Below are 17047 nucleotides of genomic sequence, written 5' to 3'. Positions count from 1 at the left end.
ATAGGGAGAAGATAAGGGGTAACATCGGTTAGATGGGTTGTATTCAGCCTATCATCTCCATCCATCATCCATGGGTGCAAAAAACGGCCGTGCAGTTCACACCATATCCACTCTTCATGCTCACATTTTGTTGCATACTCCTTCATAAAATTTGGGGTGGGGGGGTCAAAGGCTCCAAAGGGCACATTCCCTTTTGGCCTTAAACTTGTCCACCTTTTCGCATCTTGACCCTTTTGTGGCCATTTCCCCGTCCTGGCTCCGATTTGAGCTCTGAAAAATCCTGGGCGTTCGGCTTGACATCCCGCATTGACTGGCAACTCCTGACATCCTGCATGGTAGTCAAAAAAAATATCAAAAATCCACAAGTGTCGCTCGGGTGCCTTTTAAAAGCCGTCTTTCACTTGATGCTTAAAATCGTCCTAGCTGCAACCATCGCCTTCGATGTTAAATATTTTTCCCCTAAATTTCAAAATTTTGGGCAAATTTTATGCACATCCTAGGCTCAAAACTCCACTCTCATTGGCGACCACGGGATAGGGCGACTCAGTTCGTCGAATCCCACAACAGATCTGCACAAAAGAACCAAAGGAAGCATCAAGCTGATACAAAATAGATACATATTAAAACCTAGCACAATGCTCACCCTACCCCCTGACAAATCCAAGGCATGCAATCCACAAGGAGCAGGCCTAGCATAATCTGATAGAAGGTCCAAAGCTAGTCACTAACCGATTGTTCCAACACGGCCAAACGAAAAAGAACTATCAAAGAAGTCGCCCTAAGTGGTGGTCTGAACTACCTACCTAACTAAGGACAACACAACCAGGAGCTCCTACTAGGAGCGGACTTCTATAGCCTAATCAAGAATTATTTTCTTTTAGCACATTTCTTCTTTTAGGTTTTTATTCTTCCATACTTGGGCTTGTAAAAAGGAGGGAGCTGAGCGTAGTGACCCAAGGAGAACAGGGCATCGGCCTTAGGTCCTATCTCAGTACCCACAAGAACCTACCAAGCCCTCGCAAGGCGACACTTAATCATTTTCTGACGCTCACTTTTATTTTCACTCCAACCTTCCTTACTTTCTTCTTTTCCAGCAAGATGCCACCCCTAGGAAGACAAGGCATCGGCCCCGGGTCGACTCATCCCCAGGAACCTACCAGGCCTTCGCAAGGCGATGATCAACTGCTTATAAAAAATTTTCTTCTTTCTTTTCTATTTTTATAGGGGTTAGAACCCTTTTTTACACACCTTTGTATATATTTACTGTCTTTCAGATATTCAGGGTTTTTTTTTCCTCTCTATCATCATCATTTTTCCTTTGGCAGGCTTCTCTAACTGTCTCACAACTAACAAGAACTCCTAGAATGGCTGCCTAGTAGGCTAGCAGAATAGGGTCACTAGAACTACCTTCTAAAACAGTCTTTCGATGCCTGGCAATGTCTTCACAGGAGGCAACAACTACTCAGACCTCCCTCAGAAAGACCTAACCTAAACTTGAGACTTCATGCCTTGGACGCCGGTCCCCAACAAGAAAAGAAAATCCCCTACAAGTACACAGACACATATAGCATAAAAACACGTTACTCGTAAAGGAGAGATATCACCTGAATAGGGTCACGAGAAGCTTCCGCGCAACAAAGGCTCCTTCCAAGCTCTTCTTCAAACCTGTCTAGCACATGACTAAAACAAGAAACCATTAACCACACCTGTACTAAACAGACGATTGTCCTCTTGGCCTAATAAAATAAAACATTCCAAACCTCGCAAAACTGGCCCTCTTGGCCTAACGAGATCAAACAGAATGGCACCTACACATCCCTCCCCGAAATAGTATAGATATACAATAATATGCTCCTTTCCAACAAGGGGGAAAAACAGGGCTCACAGCCCTAAACTAAATGCATAAGATTATGACCCATCCCTCCTGCATATATAGCAAGAGGGGTACGCATAACATATTGTCTAATCAACCTATGGGTCCATGATAACAACGATAGATCAGTCTCGACTACTCTTTGCATCACCCATATCAACCATTGCCTGCCATATATTGCATGCTCTGATAACATTCCCCACAAGCGACCGGGTCCTATCTCATTATTGATAGCAATATCCAAACTAGGACCGCAGTTGAAGAAAAGGTCTTCTTCATAAGCAAGATTTGCCAATGAATCCACAAACTGATTCAAGTAACGTGGAATCAACTGAAAAGACACTCTCTCAAACTCCTCAAGTAGGGTCATAGCAGTTCGATGATACATACAAAGGATGGGATTCCGTACTGTGTATGTCCCATCTAGCTGATTCAAGATCAACTGGGAATCCCCTTTTACTAACAACCGTCGAATACCACCTTGTTTGGCAAAGCTTTATACTCTACCATATTGTTAGTGAATCTTACCCCGAGATAAGCAGCTAACTTCATTGTAACTATACGTCGGGGATCTCGGATTACTCCAAATATGGGATGACAGGCTGTAAGCCTATTTCAGTTCCTTTGGAGCAGAATGTGAAGCTGAGCGCAGATGTAGGTGAGCTTCTGCAAGACCCTACTATGTACAGACGCATAGTAGGAAGTTTGATTTATATGACTATTACCAGGTCAGATTTGAGCTATATTGTTGGATTGGTAAGTCAGTTTATGCAGGCTCCAAGAAAACCGCATTTGAATGCGGCTAGATGCATACTCAAGTATGTGAAGTCCACATTGCAGTATATACTATTTTATGAGACTGGGGTTCAAATACAGTTGCATGGATACACTGATGCTGATTGGGCTGGTAGTATTTCTGATAGACGATCTACCAGTGGATATGTGTTCTCTTTTGGGAGTGCTGCAGTCACTTGGCTGAGTGCTGCAGTCACTTGGAGCAACAAAACAGCCTGCAGTCACTTGGAGCAATTCTTCCACCCGGATTTCTTCTTCAAGATGACACACATGAACAACCCATAGGGAAGAGAGAGAGGGAGGAGAGAGAAAGACTAGAATCTGTTCTTCTCATTCAGTCCATCATTCCACGCGCGAAGGGCGGCGATAAGACCAGCCCATAGGGAGAAGATCAAGGGTAACATCGGTTAGATGGGTTGTATTCAGCATGTCATCTCCATCCATCATCCATGGGGTGCAAAAAACGGCCGTGCAGTTCACGCCATATCCACGCTTCATGCTCACAATTTGTTGCATACTCCTTCATAAAATTTGGGGTGGGGGGGTCAAAGGCTCCAAAGGGCACATCCCCTTTTGGCCTTAAACTTGTCCACCTTTTCGCATCTTGACCCTTTTGTGGCCATTTCCCCGTCCTGGCTCCGATTCGAGCTCTGAAAAATCGTGGGCGTCCGGCTTGATAACCCGCATTGACTGAAAACTCCTGGCATTCTGTACGGTAGTTGAAAAAATTATCAAAAATCCACAAGTGTCTCTCGGGCGCCTTTTAAAAGTCGTCTTTCACTTGATGCTTAAAATTGTCCTAGCTACAACCACTGCCTTCGATGTTAAATATTTTTCCCGTAAAGTCTGGATTTTTTGGCAAATTTTAGGCACATCCCGGGCTCAAAACTCCACTCTCATGTATGTTGCACCATGCCTCTATGGAGACGTGGCTCGCCAGGTACTAACAAGCTAGGCAAGATCGAGAGGAAGCACGATTTGATTTTTGATGTAGTACATGCCATCGACTAATTCGATATCCCAAGGGCATGGAGGAGATGCCGTGGTTTATGTCAATGCGATGGTTGCATGGAGCTTTGACCGTAGCATCTTGTGAACGGATGGAGGTCTCAATTAAGAAGTGGGAATTCTCGAGGGGATGTAAACACAATATTAGTGAGTTTGGGAATTCCCAATTCCCATTTTTTGAATACTAAAAATGTGGCATCTGGATAACATGCCCATAAGTTCTCAAAACCATATGATGTGATCTATCATTGGAAAGTTCTTGAAAAATGGAATCTATTGAGCTATAGAGCGCTCAATTTGGAGTTATAGTATTCAAGTTATGACAAATCCAAAGATTTGACCACGTGTCCCAAACTTATGGGAAATTCCCATATTCCCCAATATGGTGTTTGTAGTCCAAAGGTGATGACATGTTTAGGATTTGTCGTATCTATATTTTATATGTGACAACTAATTTGAGTGTTTCAATGTACAGTACAAAATATATAGTGCAGCGTGGTCATACGGACGGCATTTTCACGTGGAGCGTATTGACAAAATGTGCTCCACAATGGACTGTGGTATCATGGCAAGGTTTGCGCAAGAGAGTCAATGACGAGCAATGGATCCAAACATGGTTATAGATGAGATGGAGTATTTTGGAAACTTGCAAATTATTGTTGTGGTGGATTACCGTAGCTTCTCCATGATACTATTCGATGTGCAGTGGTTCAAAGTGGTACTTGAAGGAGCTAGAGCAACAGTTCCACGAGGTCCATCTAGATTTTTCGAAATAGATTTCGAAAAAAAAGGGACGGGTTTGCGCGACACCTTTGTGTTGCCGGCCCATTGTGAACATGTGCATGAACTCATTTGTTTTTTAATTGTATTACGACATGGTACATGTCACAATAGTTTAATCTCTCTTGTACGTGCTTGTGAACAGGTAATCTTCTATCCAAACCCCCGACAACCTTGATGATGGTGGTATGTTATACCTTCAACTCCCCAAAATGCGAGAGTATATGATCAAAGTGATGTTCCGAGCATAGATGAGGACAATATGCAAATAGAGGGGTCAATATTGCAAGGGGTGGAGGCCACCGAAAGCTTGGAGCATGTAGAGGAGCCAGTATCGGGTAACAATGATGGAAATACAGGAGTCCAAGAATTCTTTGAGAATGAGGTGGACTCATCCTTTTGTAGTGACATGTCTATCGACCTTCCAGTGTATGCGGAGTTGTGTTAGGAGATTAACATGGGACCATAGGACACTTCATACTTGGAGCATCCACTTACTCAATTCGTTGACTAATCGCTTATAAGGGTACATAAGATATGCATTTTAAGTGAGATTATTTTTTTAGGATTTATATTACCATGCTTTGTATGATTTAAATTGAGTATGCTAACATCATTTTTTGTCTGTGCAGGTGACCTTTTTGGATACTTAGATTATCAGGATGAGTCGAGGGATGAGCGATGAGGAGTTGCAGGATATCTTCACGCGCATGTCTCCAGATTAGATGGCGAGATTCAGAGACATGGCAGACCAGGAGTATTCTCGGACATCGTCAGGCCGCTCTATTAGATCTACTTCAGCGCAATTAGATGCTTCAGCTTCGAGCAGACGAGGTCGACGCTCCAAACTTGGGCCAAAGGGAGGGAGAGATTTAGGGTCAGGGGGATGTTGTAGAGATATGGAGGTAGTGAGCCCACGGTCAGCATGGGATATAGGTGCTACTCCTCGCTCTCATGGCGGTTCCAGGGAGCGTGGCTTAGGTGGTTGCTGTGGAGGCACGAACGCAGTGTCTCCGTCTCGTCGTTCTGCTGGAGTTGCATCACCTCCAGGATTTGTCACACCTATGGGGACGTCTACTCTACTTACTCCGCGGCTTTTTCGACCATCTGCAGGTGGCACCCCTATGGATGCTACACCGATAGATACTACCTCGGTCAGTACACTTGATCTACAGGGGTCTCTTGGATATGCCCAGGAGCATGGTCGCATGTAGGAGAGGATCCATCTTAGGCATACCCCCTAGAGGGATATGCCTATCTTGTTGATGAAAGGTTATGAGCCATCATCATGAATGATGAGGGTGATGGCTCGCATGAGAGAGTTGTGCCAACAAGTTTTTCGGCACAACGTCTTGGATAATTGCCAAAACATACTGGAGGGGAGCAAGGACTACATAGTAGCATCCTTGCATGAGGAGTTTCCAGTTCCAGCCACAGTAGATAGATTTTCTATGGGCTAGATGATGGACTGCATGCGTGCATATATATCACACAGACAATCGGATGCACGCAAGGCACTCAAGAGTGGGGCTGCAAAGCCCGAGTGGCTAAACGCAGATGACTGGTGCCGACTAAGGGAGGATTTTCCAAGACGTTGGAGTCAGCAGCACGAGGCAGCGAGGGCACGATTAGAGGCCGGAGTAGTCCATCATCTTGGGAGTAGTAGCCACATGAAATATATGGAGGACTTTGTAAGTTTTTCTTTTGTTTTGCTTGCTTATTTTTTTTGCAATATCCTTTGTACTGAAAATCATGTTTCTAACAGTAAATATTTTGTTTTCTTTGCATCACTCCATTACAAATCGCGATCCAATCGGCCTTGAGACTCGATATGCAGAGAGGCATAGTCTCACTACATTGATCGACCGATTGTGTAGACGCGGCGGCCATGTAAGTCACTCATCTTTCTTGTTCGTAGTTACCATGTTTAATTAGAATGCATTATTGTATGGTGGACTGATGTGTAGTTGTTTCTTTTTTTGCAGAGTCCGTTCGATGCTCCTTTGCGACGGGACGAGCTTTCGAATGGCGAGGACGTATAGCTCGCTCTAGGATCCCTGGAGCTCACATACCCTTCTTTTTTGGTCGCCTGATCTGTGTAGATATTTTCTATGTAGTAGTGATATCTTGCCATGATTGTACCAATCACTTTCATTATGCAATCATGTATTTATTTTATGTATTAGTGTTATGATTTAAGTACACTTTGTTTTTGTTTACATGAGCATTGTACACAGTGCAGAAACTATTTTGTATGGCCTAAATAAAGCACACAATACTATACACCAAAAAAAAAATCATGTTACCGTCGCTATTAGCCTCGCAAATTTACATGCACGCATCGTTATTGGCGTCGTTATTAGCATCGCAAAGCATCGTTATCAACATCGTTATTTGCATTGATAAATGCGACGCTGATACCAATGCAAATAACGAGCTGATAACGACACCGACTCTTCTATGGCATCGCCAATAACGACGCTTTTTACGACGACGGGGAAATTTTTCGTTGTTTATATTTTCGTCATTTTAACGTCGATATAAGGCCTATATCTTGTAGTGTATCTTTTAATTCCCTTATCCCTATGACCAAGACCCCAGTTTTCAAGTTGATTGGAATAAATTAGTTACTAATAACTAGATTCCAATAGATTCATTATCTTACTCTAAAAGATTTATGTTTTATGAGAAAATGTTGTGTGTAACCGTTACATTTAGATAATTTGTGTTGCACAAAATTCATTGTCCTCCATATCAAGGCCATAGAGGTATTATTTCTACTTTACATACATTGGTTGAAGATATATACTGGCCACAGATGGAGTCTGATGTTTCTATCTTTGTATCTGAATGTTTAATTTATCAAAGAGTTAATAGCACCATGGTAAGCAATATATGGTTTATTAATGCCTTTACCAATTCCTGAACGACCATGGAAATATATTTCAATGGATTTTATAGCTGGTTTGCCTAACACCCAAGCTAATCATGATATGATTTGGACTATTGTAGATCAATTTAGCAAACAAGCATACTTCATTCCATGCAAGAAAACATTAAGTGCATCTCAAGCTGCACAATTGTTTTTGAGAACTATTTTCACTAACCATGGTTTACCAAAAGTTATTATTTCATATCTTGATTCTAAAACTTGAAATAATTTTTGGACTACTTTGTTTGGTAATTTAGGTACAAATATTTATTTCTCATTTGCATTTTATCCTGAAACAAATGGGCAAACAAAAGCTACTAACAGTACAATTTTAGATCTTTTATGTGCATACACAATTTCAAAACCATAAATATGAGATGCACACTTATATTTACTTCAATTTGCATACAATGATACACCACATACAATTACATAAAAAACACATTTTAAAATCATTTATGGACATAGATTGCCTACACCTGTTACATCATTATCAAAAAAAGTTAAAGCTGCTGATGATATTGCCAATATGTATGCTACTATTTTTGTTGAAGTTAAAGACATGATTGCAAAAGCCCAACAATCATACAGTAGACAAGCTAACAAGAAATTAAAAGCTATGAGTTTCAAAGTTGATGATTATATTTGGTTACGCATTGAAAAAAGAAGATTGCAAAGTGTTGAGAGACACCCTGTTGTTAAGTTAGCCCCTAGATTTTATGGACCTTTCAAGATCATTCACAAAATCAATGAAAATGCATTTAAATTAGAACTACCCCAACACTAGAAAATCCACAATACTTTTCATATCAGTTTGTTATGACCTTTTAGAGGCCACTTATATGTTCATCCTGTCTATGAAAACCCTCCTTTATTAGAAGAAGAGACTGAAATCCTTGAACCTAAAACTATTCTAAACACTGACTTTATGACCACTAGAGCTAGCCATAGATACTCTAGATATTTGGTTAAGTTTAAAAATCATCATGTTGAAGAGGCCCAATGGATGCATGCCCATGACCTAAGTGCTTACCCTTCACTGCTGACTCCACATTGAGATAATATAACAATTGAGGACAATTGCTATCCCGCCCTTGGGGGTATGATGCCAAGAGGCATATCCCATGGTGGATTCTGTGAGTTTTTATTCCACGATGGATTTTGTGAGGTTTTGAAGTGGATTCTGTAAAACTATATTTATTTGTTTGGGCTCGTACACAAGGTGGATTCCTTGTGTGAGAAGTTGATGGGGACGCCTATTGTTTTGGGTGTCATGTTAATTTAATGTGCACCTGGGTGATTCTACAAAATACATATTTAAATTAATGAACATTTATGAGTTTAGAGTGCACTTGTATTAAATTAAGGTTAGGATAGAGTTCCAACCCATTTATTTATTTTGTAGTTGAAATCTGCTAGGTATTCACTTTTTTTTATTTAATTTTATTTTTGCTAACATTTGTGAATGCTTCAATTGTGTGTAGAGCAGGCCGCAGTGGTGTTGGGAAGCACTAGATGATAGCGTGTATTCAGATTACCTAGAAGAAATTATCATTTTTTATGGATGTACGTCTTATCGTTAAAGGCATGGCGCTAATATTTATTTAGGTGCGCTTATTTATTGAAGTTCTTGATAAATATTTATTATTTTTGTATGCACATGGGTGCTCGATTTAAATATTTCATTATTGGACATTATATTTGGGTGGTACAGCCCGACTTTTGGGGTGCCCAACCACTTTATTATTTATTAGGGAAAAAACAAACACAAAATCCAAAGCATGCTAATTGTAAAATTGGGCTATTTTTTAGCTTTGAGATGAATAAATTTATAAATACATGCCTTGTGAAGCATCACACAAGGCATGGGGGGAGATTGTACCCAATTTGTCTCTTTTCTTCATGTCATGCAAATCTATCTTCTTATTTTTTGAGGTTAAGTAGAGTTCTTTTGTTCTTGGGGACCTTCCGGCGCTCGCTACGTACACATCTAGCATTCGATTTGCGCACCAAACCTATCTTAATAGTGTGTTGAATTCAATCCTCTTTTTCGATGACTCTCTCATCCCCCAATAGCATGAATAATTCTTTGAGTAAAGTGTCATTTTTTCCTAAAATAAGTACTCTTCAATCCCTAAGGTTTTATTGTTTTTAATACTTTGAATCATCTTGCCAAGCATACTATTGTAAAAATTATTATGTCATGCTATCATACCGAGTGTCTACCCCATTAGGTCTATGAAAGTAATATCCCATATGCATACAAGTGAATCATTCGTGTAAGTAGAATTTCCTCTAACTTTCATCCCTTGTACTTGTGGCCACATGACACCATGGGATGCTTCTTACTACTCCAAGTCACCCTTGGTTTATAACTACTTGCATTTCTATCTATATTATATCTTACTTTGTAAACACACATGCAACCTATAGCTTTCTTTTCCTTAGGTAAGCTATGTTGCTATAAGGACACTTCTTGCAGATCCTCTTGGTTAGATAGGTCTCAGGTAGGTCTCTAAAAGGTATTAGGATTTATGGGTGTTAATTGTGGTGCAATCCAAGACATGTGGAAGTGCACTCATGCCTCCCAATATCTCTTGCTTTTGAAGCTCAACTTGTGCTTCCTTGACCAAATACTCAATTTTTTCAATTACTTCTAATCAATGTTGTAGGTTAGGATACTCACTTGCTTTAGTAGTGGTATGATTTTTAAATGTAATAGCATGATTCACTTTATGAAGAACTCTATGCGATTACAATCTAAAGAGGGATAAGTTGTGGATTGTATCTTCTTGTTAAGTCTTGAAAGACATTATTTGGTTGCTGAATTGGTACGTCTAAGATAAGACTTATTGTTTTGGGGAAGAGATGGTCTTCTTAACCAACATAAGTGGGTGGATTTATATGGAATATTCCCTTGGGAATTCACTATATGTATATTCTCTATATCACGAAGTGGTTGGTTTGATTGTGATAAAAGCTAGGACTAGTCCCAAATGTGAGAGGTCTCTCTATAGGGAGGACCTTAGATTACGAGGTGACAAGGATACCAATGGGTTTTGGCCATAAATCCCTTGGGTCTATTGAGGATCGGCCTAACCCCTACAAGCCTAGGATAGACTTCTTAGAAGGCTTGAATACTAGATAATGGAAGATTGTGGATCATGTGCCATGAGATTTGGACACAGTCCCCAATTAAGAGATTTGGAGCATTGCACCTCGAAGAAGGTGCATGATAAATGCAATGTTTTGCAACTGCTTTCAAAGGATTGTTTGACATTGTCTATCTATGATAAAAATTTATATGAAGGAACTAGTGTTTCATGGCTAGTTAAGGAAGTTACCTTGAAGTATTGAAACATAAGCATGGTAGGTAATATGATAACTAAAGCTAATCCATAGAAGGAAGTAAGAGGGGAAGATTTGCGATGGATCCCAAGTGGTCTCAGTAAGTTGAGAGTTTTCCTCTTGAGGTGTAAGGATTAAGAGAACATCAAATGCTTGATTTCTTGATATGTCATCTTAGATCTCGATCAAAGTCATTTTAGGGGACCAAAGTTGAGACTATACCCTACAGGTGGAGGGATCGATGTGTATCACTCCCCCTCATTTCTTCCTCACCTATGAACCAAGTGTAGCATTAATTTGCTTCAGTTTGAGTTGAGTTACAAAATGCAGTGTCTCATAGCTGGCGCTAGGTAAATCCATAGGTGACCTTAGTCTACTCTAGAAACCTAGATTTAGGTCCATCCTTATGGGTTATAGTCGAAATCTTTCATTCTAAAGCGGACTCAAGAAAACCTAGGTGACAAACCACATATTATTCTAAGGACTACTGGGTGGCATCACTTAGGATTATGGACCACTAAAATCATCCCATTGAGGTCTTCATAGTCGGGCACCTTACACATGATATCAAAGAAAAACAAATAAGTTATAAATAAGATATGCATATGTTGCCTTAACATTTTAACTTGTAAGTTCATGAGTAGAAGAGTTGAAGCTATCCTAAAAGCAACATCCAAAATGACATGATCTTGGTTATCAAGAATCTTCTTGAGAAAAGGATCCAATGTTGAGAGTGATACTGAAGTCTGGATCAAAACTCTCAAATATTATTTTTATGTGTTAAGAATAAGCACATCTGACAAGGCTATGATTGTCAAGCTAAAGTTGATAGACAAGACACACTTATGGTGAAAGGAGTAGTGCCAAGACAATGCTACCATCGAACCCCTTGTAAGCTAGAAAGAAATCAACAAGGGTATAAGAAAAAGATACTTGTTGCCTTTGTATCGTAACATCAAGATGAACAAGTTATTTTCCTTGTGCCAGCTAGGATTAAGCTTGGAAGCCTACTATTCTTAGTTTGTGACACTTCATAAATGGGCACCACCTATGGATATTACCCAATAGGTGGTAAAATTTTGGTATGGATTAAATCAACTGTTAGACACTCATCTAGAGTCCCTAAGGTTGATTGACTTGCAAGAATCTCTCATACAAGCTAAAGCTATGATTGGGCCAAATGGACACCAACTTCTTGAAGATCACTACCTCATAACGAATACCGAAGAAACTATGATGCCTTAAAGGACTAAGAAAATAAGTGTCATGAGTGTGGTGAGATAGGACACACTCAAAAGACATGCCCCAATCATCGATGCTTCCTTTGCAAATGAGGTAGGACATATCCAATCTAATTGCCCTGAATTGAATCAATAAGAGAAGGAACCAGCAACAAAGTGAAGCTAGACAAGTTTGAGATTTGACATCTCTTGTGAGAGATCTATTCACTTTTATTTTTCTTGATCTTTGGAAATTGTTCATTCATTTATGAATGATCACTCCTTCAATGTGGATTGTGATAATGCTTATTGGTTGAACAAGTTTTTTGTTCCTCTTCTTCAGCATGTCATCCACTCTTATAGACTCTTTGTATAGAATCATCCACATATACATTAAAGAGTCATCCTTGCATATACCGTTACATAATTTAGAGTTATTGATTCTTACACTATTATTTTTGTGACAACTAGTTTTTATTTGATTTATAGTTTTTAGTGTTGATGAAATTGATTTATTGTTGTTGATTCTCACACTAACCTATCTAATGTGTGTAGAGGTAGGCTACAAATATGTTTCTTATGTTGGACAAAGCATCTAACCTATTTCGGATTTTATTATATTTTTCATATTTATTAACACAATTAGAATGATGTTTTTGACATTGTTGACTATTATTATTGAGGGGCCTAACACCATTATAATTATGTTTTTGACATTGTTGACTATTGAGGGGCTTAACATTGAACTATTACTTTTGTTATTATCTAGCCTTAGAACTCAAATGTTAAATTGATTTATAGGCTTTATTAAATTATAGCACAATTGAACAATCAAAATTAGAAAGGGCTTGTTACTATTCTTGTAAAGGGCTATTTTTAGGCAAAATCTATTCTACTGTAACTAAATTTGTGCATTGAGGAGAGTCCCTCCAATGCATGTGGGGAGATTGTATCCAATCTTGTGTCATGCACTTTTTCTTGGTTTTGTTTTGTGGTTTCAACTCAATTAATGAATTAAGAATCAAGCTATGGTGGGAGTGATAACATAATTTTTTCAAAATGGAGTAGCATGACTATACATGTGTTTTAAGAAGAACTTAAACATGGAACCAATAATTTTTAATGCATTAGGATTCTCCATGTGCATAGCCACCCTCATTCAACATGGCTCTCTTTATCCACTACTTAGAGAATGGCTTATTCTTCTCTCTTCAACAATTTAGTCTCATTATGTGGTCACACTCTTAGTCACATATTTGATCTTCACTTTAGGTCCAATGGGAAAAATCTCCAAAATGCCTTCTATTTTCTATTTCTATAATTTGGTAATACAAAGAGGGTGGGACCTTGTCATGCCAAAGGGTGGATATCACAAGGAAGTGAGAATCACACGACATCACAATAAGTCTACATACATGTGTAGCTAGAATATAGTTGTCCTAAAAGTCACTATCAAGAAGTTCTCTATAGCCTTGTGTTGGGGTAAAAGACCCTTGGGCCTACCCGTGTACAGTGACTGCCCATATTCTTTATTCATATATAATATGAAAGTGCAATAAGGCTGTCATATATATCATTCTTGACAGCACCTACATTGTGTGTGCTCTTCTCTCCCGCATCTTCCTCTTCTCCTTCTCCACTGCCATTGCATCCCTTTCAACTGGTATCAAAGCTTTGGATCAAATCTTGATTGTGGAGCTTGGCCTGGCATTACTTCATCTTGGATTGAAGACCTAGAGCTCGGAGCTTCAATGCTAGCCATGGCTTCTTCCCCCAGAGGTAAGATTTCATCTCCTGCCTCTCCCCGGCCCTCATAGGCTCTTTGCATGCATTCCTTGGCTTCATTGGGCACCTTGTATGCCCCCACTTACCCCCTTATCCTCAGCATAACCAGGAGGCCCCACAGTAGTAGCTCACTTTTTTTTGCGCCAATTTCAAAATCTAACTCAAAAATCCCATTTTTTCTCATATCTTGGGCATGGGAACCCGATTTAGGCAAGATAAGAGTCTAACTTGGGGTTTTGGCACACTCCGGATGCAATGGCGATGTTAGATCTACCAAATTCTAATCACAGAATGTTCTTCAATAGATCTGAGTTGATTCACAACAAGAAAATGTCATGCTCTTAGCTTATGTGATACTCTCGAGGCTTGGTATTTGATGCCCAAATGCTTTGGGGATGTTTGCCCAATGTTTTGAGAGGCTTTTGGGTTTGAATTTGCTCAAGCATTGACTATTTTACATAGTCCACAAGCAGCCCAAAACAAGGCAGCCCCCTGTCATTACATTTTATGCTTATGCTACATGGTCATTTGATGCCCGATTATGCCCAGTTGGTGCCTACACATATGGGAATATGGTTTCCCTATCAATTTGAGCTTGGTTTGAGCACTGGTTTGCTCAGTTTGCAGAGGTTATTTGCTACTGAAATATTCAGGGCTGAAGTTATTTATGCTACAGTTGGGTTATGCCTATCGGTCACGGGGTGCTCCCGGCTATTTGAGATTATATACTGATGTATTTGGATGATGTCACATGGTTCCTTTTGCTCCCGAAATGCTTTTGAGCAAGAAGTAGAGCTCAATTATATGGTTACTGCTAATTTTTTATTTGGAGCTGGCATTCCACTTATGACTACTTATGCCTAGGCTACCCATGTGGGTTTATGTCTTGGTGGATGGTTCTGGGTTTGGTTCCGGGTTCAGCTCTGCAGTATGACAGATGTTTGGGCTTGACAAGACTTGCATTTGAGGAATTTTGTGGAGCAATTGGACATTGATTTGGATTTTTCCGTTATGACCTTGGATGCTACTTGGCCTTATGCTCCGATGTTATGGATCCTTGGATGTTTGGTTGATGCTGACATGTATTGAGCAGAGTTGCTTCATTGTCTTGGCAGAGTTTTATTGAGCTTTGTATGCTCATTGGTGCTTGGATTTATTGCAGGTTATTTTGGTCGATTAGTAGACTTTACATTGCTTGGGTTGCAGTTATGGCTTTCTTGCTCCTCTATTGTCTAGCTTCTATGCTAGTTGGGCTGGTGTTGCCTGTCCATGTTAGAGAGTAGGTGCTATGTATGCTTACCCGTCTATGCACATGGTCTATTGTTGTATACCTTAGAGAGCCACTTATTTGGATGTTGTTGTACAGATGTTTGAGCTTCTCCTGGAGCTTGATTCTTGTAGGATGCTTTGCCACTTGTCTGCCTTTACTTAACTTGGATGTTCCTAGGTGGCATGATGTACTGCAGAGCTATGCATATGCATATGGTTATGGGCTGATTTCATGGCTAAATAATATATGCTCTTATGATAGATGTCTTATTCTTTACCGTACTATGGTTGGTTATGTCATGCACTTGGCTACGACTCTTCTTCATGTGGGAGCTTTTGCATCCTTGGTTGATGCCTTTATGTCCTCTCATCCGTTGAGGTTTCATGAGCCTTTGCAACATGCTTCTATCACTGATGTACTTGCATATGATTGTCTTCATGACCAGGTTCCCTTCGTTGGGATAGCCCTCGACTCCTTGAGCTCCATGGATGCTATGGATAGCCCTATTCATGATGACTTGGATTCCTTGTCGTCGTATACAAGTTCTTTAGTTACAAATGTTGTATGCTTCCATTGTGGAAAGATTGGGCATGTTCAAAGAAAATGCTTTAGATGGATTAGAGAGCAACAGAGACAGAGACAGACTCGACATGAGCAGAGAGTTAGAGATATAGGAGATGCACCAAGTGTTACCACTATTACTAGTGGTGAGGTACATGTTGTTACCCATGATGATGTAGTTGAGCATGTACTCCTATAATCTAGTTTCCCTACAACTTTCTTGCTTAGTGACACGGCCTATGCCTCAAATTGGCTATTGGATTCTATGGCCTCTTGTCATGTTACTCCACATAAAGCATGGTTCTCTACTTACAGGGAGTTTGATGGATGCATTTCTTTGGGCCTTGAGTAGACTTATGCTATTCTTGGTAAAGGGGATATACACCTATCTTTGCTTGATGGAACTTCTCTTATGCTCCATGATGTCTTACATGTTCCTATGCTCGGTAAGAGCTTGATGTTTATCCGTTAGTTTTGATGGATGCATTTCTTTGGGCCTTGAGTAGACTTATGCTATTCTTGGTAAAGGGGATATACACCTAGCTTTGCTTGATGGAACTTCTCTTATGCTCCATGATGTCTTACATGTTCCTATGCTCAGTAAGAGCTTGATGTTTATCCGTTAGTTGCATGATGCAGGTTTTAGTGTCTCTTGCAGATCGATCTTGGAAGATCAGTCATGGTTGTTTGGTTTTGGCCAGCGGTTCTAGAGTTGGTTCTCATTACCCAGTGCATGTCTCTCATGTGGGAGATTCTATGGTTGCAGTTATTCGAATACCACATGCATTGTTATGGCATTATCGCCTAGGCCATATGCAACATTGAGAGATGGAGATCTTGTCTTGTTCAGACTCCATACTGCCTCCTATGTCACATGCAGATCTTGATACTTGCCCCGATTGTTCTTATGGTCCTTGCAAAGCCCCTTTGGCTCATGGTGATCGTTCATGAGAGGCATGATCCTCTAGATCTAATCCATTGTGGAGTTTATGGACCTATGCCTACCCAGTCACTTGGTGGAGCCTCACATTTTGTGACCTTCGTGGATCATGCTACCCACCATGTTTGGGCTTTTTTCTTGGTACGGATAGAGGATGCTGTAGTTATGCTTAACAGATTTATGGATTCTGCTAGTTGCGGTATTACGAGATTGCTCATGGCATGTGCCTAACTCTATAGGCAAAGGTTGCTTCTATGCTTACCACAACTGGGTTATCTTATGGATTTTGGGCTGAGGCCCTTATGACGGCAGCCTACTTGCTTAATAGGACGCCGTGTCTAACTTTCGATGGTATTACACCACACGAGGCATGGAGTGGCATGAGACCCTCCTATGATTACTTCAGGATGTTTGGCTGCCAAGCATTTGTATGTATGCCAAATATGCCTATGTCACGCAAACATATCCTCCTTGGTTATGGAGATGGTGACTTTCAGGCTTACAGGTTATGGGATTTGGATGCCTAGCAGGTTAT

This window comes from Lygodium microphyllum, chromosome 6 (genome assembly GCF_053477565.2).
Source record: "Lygodium microphyllum isolate KBCC chromosome 6, Lygodium_microphyllum_v1.1.10, whole genome shotgun sequence".
In the NCBI taxonomy this organism is placed as follows: domain Eukaryota; kingdom Viridiplantae; phylum Streptophyta; class Polypodiopsida; order Schizaeales; family Lygodiaceae; genus Lygodium; species Lygodium microphyllum.
This window is presented reverse-complemented; position numbering follows the sequence as displayed.